The sequence below is a fragment of the Acomys russatus genome, chromosome 28, assembly GCF_903995435.1.
Source record: "Acomys russatus chromosome 28, mAcoRus1.1, whole genome shotgun sequence".
Taxonomy (NCBI): domain Eukaryota; kingdom Metazoa; phylum Chordata; class Mammalia; order Rodentia; family Muridae; genus Acomys; species Acomys russatus.
The window spans coordinates 16,720,153-16,726,183 of record NC_067164.1 but is presented as its reverse complement, the minus strand read 5'-3'; the positions used below and the strand labels follow the sequence as shown (position 1 = coordinate 16,726,183).

The 6,031-nt window shown below is 41.6% G+C and overlaps 1 pseudogene; it reads left to right on the top strand.

Moving 5' to 3' along the window:
- Window positions 1-2,576: 2,576 nt before the first annotated feature.
- LOC127210515 (replication factor C subunit 5-like) lies at window positions 2,577-5,574 on the top strand (annotated as a pseudogene).
- Window positions 5,575-6,031: the final 457 nt, after the last annotated feature.

The following is a 6,031-nucleotide window of genomic DNA, read 5'->3' as shown; positions in this document are numbered from 1 at the left end:
CGTGTGTGTGTGTGTGTGTGTGTGTGTGTCAGTCTAACATTTTAGTGATGTTAACTTATTTTAGCATGTAGCTTTTCGCGTCCTTTTAGAAGATACTCACGTCACAGAAAGGCCAAAGTCTGAGGAGATGTGACGAAGGTTTGCTGAAGGAAAAGTGCTTGTCATGTGCCCAGTGAACAGAAGTGCCTGTCACTTTGAGGAGTGACATCGACTCAAGCTTTCACTGGGAAAACCATTGTTTTATGATAGGGTACACATACAAACTACCTAAAGTAAAACGCTGTCTTGGCGTCTTTAAAAAGACAGCGCTACAAAAAGCACATATTTAGTAGCCAAGGAAAGAGTCATAATCCCAGGGGTACCAGAAGAGTTAGCCCTTGGCCAGTGAGCACTTCTTGGCCTTTGCCACTGCCATTTCTCTGTTCAGCCAACTCATTTGTTCTCAGAGTTGATTGCTAAATTGTGGAAAAATTTTTCAGCCATTATCAACTGTTAGTCATAGTAAAAATATTTACACCATAAAATATGCAAATGGTCACATTTGGGCTTTTGTTTAATTTTTAATTCTTTATTCTGATAGCTGTCTTAGCAATGCACTCTTGACCTGACCTCTGTCTTCTCTCACACTGTTCTCTGCAGAGGCTCATTGGGCTGTTTTCTTTTCTTTTTTTTTTCATCCATTGATTTTTTTTCTTCTGATTTCATCATGGAGGCAAGTGTCTCACACCAAAGATGCTCAAGTTTGCTTTCATAAAACAGAACCTGGAAAACCATTTTCCTTTTCTATTTAAGCAAGGTGCTAGTACCCAAGAGAAAATGCTGAAAGACAAAGGATTTCTTCTGGGTATCATTAGCAATATGGACATCTCTTGCCACATGTCTTGGGGCTGGAGAGGCATGATACTCTCCTCCAAATAATTAGTAATGGACACCGACTGAGGATTCCCAATGGTCAGTTTTCTGAGTCATCTCCAACCCCACAATACACTGTTTTCTGGGCAGCAGATAAAGTTGGTGTGCACTAGCAACACAGTATGGTGTTGACAGACAGTTGAAAAAATACTAAGAGAACAGAGATGTGTGACTTAGAACTGTATGGAAAGAGAAAGTAACTAATTCAACTAGTGATCTATGCCTGTTGTACCCACAGTGTAATGCAAGTATGTGCCTAAATCTAGTCCCGAGCTTTAACACACTGTACCACGCAGACAGTGTGCATGCCCTGTTCTAGGCATGAAACCTATAAACAAATTATCTAGTTCCTCGAGTCTTCTTTGTCAGCATGACAACATTTAGTTTCAGGAAAGGTCTTACACACACACACACACACACACACACACACACACACACACACACACACACACACACACACACACTTATACTTCAGCGAAGACCTTGACTACCAGCTTTGGGAAATTCTTGCATATGGGTTTATCAGCGCCACCAGGCAGACAGGCTAGAAGCCATGGCACCAGAAGTGTCAACGTGTTCTCATCAAGTAAATCTAATGGGGTTAGCTTCTCTTTATTGGAGATTTCTTTTATGTTGTTGTTATAATTTTGAAGATGACACATTTTACCGGATAGTAGAACATAAGAATGAGGAAGATAATACTTTATAACTATGTTTTTGGTATAATTACAACTTTGACTTTCCGTACATTTTCTCTGAAGGAATCTAAAGTCATGCTGCTGTAGTTAGGAAATCAGTCAAATGAGTCTCCCAGAAACTCATGCCGGAAGCTTTGCACCACACCCTTGTGTTACTGCTGAAAGCAATAAGATCTTTTTGAGGTGGGAACTTGTAGAAAAACTTTACATCATTGTGAATTTGCCCTCAGAGAGGGTTAACAGAATTCTCACCAGGCCTGGATCCTGGCTTCCTGTCTCGCCCTATAAACTCTCTCTCACATACCTGCCTTGGCGTCTGTCATTATACATTAGACATTGAGGCTGGGAGCACCCTCAGGCAGTATAATAAAGTTTGCACTTTCAGTCTCGAAGTTGTGAGCTTATACAGCTAACTCTTTACAAAATACCTAGCTTTGGCTATTTCATGAAGGTAACAGAAAACAGGGCAGTATACTTAGTAAACACACAATCAGTTTTCTGTGACATTTTGATTTCAGAATATTTTGCTCTATAGAGGTTTCTTGGATTTGGGTCTACTCTTTTCCCACACTCTAGATATGCAAGGTGCCCGGAAGGGAGGTAGCTGAGTCACTAGCACTGGATGTAGACCTGTTTTGAGAAGGAGGGAATTTGGCACAAAAGCAGAGCCACTTCCTCTTGTCATATTAAATGTTGCCTTAAGCTCTTCTGTTGAAATGTTCTAGTCTCACAGAATAATCCATGGGCCTGGCACACTTTGTCTTTTTAAAATGGATTGCTTCTTGGCTGGCTGTACCACTGTGCAAGTGGCCATAGAGATGGGGATGAAGAACAGGCCCCTGGTCATCTGGAGATGCCTAAACTGTGCCACCTGAGGCTGGCTGTGACATCTGTTTTTTTAGAAACTATGAACATTTCTAACTATTTTGATTATGTTGACTATGAAAGCTGTATCTACTTTGCAACATGAAAAAATCATTAACATTAACATTAATAGATCTTCAGGATGCAGAAGAGGTCATGATGAAGAATTATTTGACAAAACTGCAAAAAAGGGTGAGAATTAACATATATATGAGTATATATAATATATGTAATATATACTCACATATAAATATATATTAAATATACATATACACGTACACACACACACACACACACACACACACACACACACACACACACGAGTATCTGTTCTGGGCATCCAAGATCTTGTTCTTTTTCCATGCATGAATTCACTTGATTTTCACCAACTTACAAAGAAGGGTTTTAATGTTGTATAGATGGGGCAACTGGGGTTCAGAGAGATTGTTGCACTAAGTCATAGGCAAAAAAATGGAAGAGCTTGTGTTCTCAGCTGGCCATGTGCTCACTAAATGATCTCATTGAGTGGCACGCCTCTGAAGCAACTGAAGGCAACACGGATAGACAGATCTGGCCCCACACACCTTTTCCGGGTCATTCTTCAAATTGCATCTTTTATAAAAGTGATTTTAAGTTATCTCAATTCCTTTTAATTATAAACTAGACCACAATACAAATCTCATTGATGTTAAAGTATTGTATTTCAAATAGACCTAAGGCTGGCAAAAATTATGACTTTTTACATGTGAAAACGTGGCTGATTTTATGTGATTCTTTAACTATAACTAGGTATTAATTGACTGCATTTTGGTTAAATGGTGAGTTAAGTGGTTCCAATCATCCGTTACTCTTTGTTTCTGTTTTCTGAATTTGAAGCAGAGACAACACAGGGCATCAGGGTGTGGAAACAGAGAGCAAGGCCACACAGACATACAGAGAAGGGATTCAGACGCAGGAGCGACCAGGGCACATTTCCTGTCCAGCCCACATTACCCTTTGGCTCCCCGTGAGGATCAGTGACCACCATCCATGGTAGATAGAGGAGTTTGCTGTGGGTTGTCGTGTGCATGAAATCTTTAAGAAGTTTAAACCCTCAAAGTGTTTTAAAAGTTCGACAGATCAGAGTGTCATAAAGCCCAAAGGGCATAAAGCCATGGATCTTCCCTGAAAGAAGGAATGCAAACTACAGTGTAACACTGAGGACAGAAAGAAACATTTAAATGGTAAAAATAAACATCACACATTTATAAGGCTTAAAAATAGAAGAAACGTAACATCTATGAAAATTGTATATTTTTGTTATGTAGCCACTGTTTTGTTGTTGTTTCATTTTGTTTTCATCCCTTCAAGAAGCAAAAGATGTTTAAGTCAAGGAGTTGCATAATAAATAGTATTTGAGGTTCTTTTAGTACACTGTCTCAAACCAGAAACAACGACAGAACACCTGAGACGTGAGAGGTGTGAGTCTGCCATGGCAGAGGAGCCCCAGAGCACTTGTCAGAGGTGCACGAGTGTCCTTAGCTTCCTAACATGCAAGACAACTTAAGAATGCCAAGTTAGGTTTGCCACAGACACTGACGGATCTCATTTCTCACCAGGACACTCTGAGTACCATTTAGAAGTTCTTCAGTGAAGACTGCCTGCCACACCTACTTCTCCAGGGGCCTCCAGGGACAGGAAATACATCCACCATCCTGGCCTGTGCCAAGCAGCTGTACAGAGATAAAGAGTTTGGTTCCATTATCTTGGAGCTGAACGCTTCTGATGACCAAGGAATCTAGAACATTCGAGGGCCAATCCTCAGCACAAGGACAACCTTCAAGAAAGGGTATAATCTCGTGATACTGGACAAAGCTTATGCCATGACTCCAGATGCCCAGAATGCCTTGCGATGAGTGATTGAGAAGTTCACGCAAAACACCAGGTTTTGCCTCACCTGTAACTACCTGCCTAAGATCATCCCTGCCTTTCAGTCTCGGTGTACGAGGTTCTGTTCTGGCCCCCAGACACCTGAACTCATGGTTCCTCACCCGGAGCATACAGCAGAAGAGAAGATGGAATGAAGGTCCTTGTCACTCTGTCCAGTGGGGACATGCGAAGGACCTTAAACATTCTGCAGAGTACCGACATGGCCTTTGGGAAGGTGACAGAGGAGACGGACTACACATGCACCGGGCATCCACTCAAGACAGACATTGCCAACAGTCTGAGCCAGATGCTGAATCTAGACTTCACCACTGCCTACAAAAATATCATGGAGCTGAAAACTCTGAAGGGCTTGGCGCTGCATGACATCCTGACAGAGGTTCACTTGTTTGGATTGTTTTTAATTTATCTATATTATCTGTATTATCAGTATGCCCAGCTAGCAATCAATTAAGACACTGACACTTGTTATATTTTAAAATAGCTTTAGTTAATCTGGGGCAGGGCAGACATTAATCCTCTAAATTGCTTCCCATAGTGGAGCAGGTATGGGATTCCCTGCCTCAATCCCATGCCATCTGTTTCTACCAATTTCTACCTCCCATCTATAATCCCAAATACTTGTTAATGTTCTTTATCTGGGCCAAATTCCCCATCCACACCAGCATGGCTTCTCCTCCACCTAACCCATGGCGGCCTTCTTCTCCTCAGGTCTTTCTCCTTCCTCCTCGTGGTGGTCTTTCTTCTTCTTCTTCTTCTTCTTCTTCTTCTTCTTCTTCTTCTTCTTCTTCTTCTTCTTCTTCTTCTTTTTCTTCTTCTTCTTCTTCCTTCCTCTTCTCCTCCTCCTCCTCCTCCTCCTTCTTCTTCTTCTTCAGGATTCCTCTCTCTCTAAGCCCCATGTATCTCCTCTGCCCTGCCAAAGTAGGATGGTTTTTTATCAATCAAAGGGTGGGTCACAGAGACAACAAACAGTAATTAGCGTCAAAATACATCAGACCATCCCCCAACATGTTTGTGCACACAATTGACTTTCCATCTTCAGTTCGGATACATTTATTGACCAAAATGGCAGGCATAGAGTACAGACTCTGTTGGCACCAATGAGAAGATCCAGCTGAGCTCCCTCATTGCTGCTTTTCAAGTCACCAGAGACCTAATAGTGGCAGAGGCCTAGACACTGCATGGCTTGCTGGCCCTGCCTCAGACCCATCAGTAACTGAAGACAGAGGATGCGCTACCCTGGGCCACTGGGTAAAACCAGTCACAGAAGTCTCTCTCCGGGCAGGGAATTCAGCAGTGCTCTCTGTGGCTGCTTGGAACAGGGGTCTACAGAGCAGCTTTCATTTGTAACTCTCCACAGTGCTTGTGTTTTATAGGGAAAATAAATCTCCCCAACCCCACCCCTCATGGGGAAGGAGGGGTCTTACCTAAAAAAAAAAAAAAAAAACAACTGTGAAGTTAGAGATAGGACTTTGGATCTTCGATTTCTCATTCTAAACTAAGACTTCCAAAAGAGATACTTGAAGATTAGGAAAAACATTTTCATAAAAGATGCAGTTGATTTTCAGTCTGAAATAAATGAGTAAGTTAAATTTTTAGCTCTCATGATGCAAATCAAGTATTATAGCATA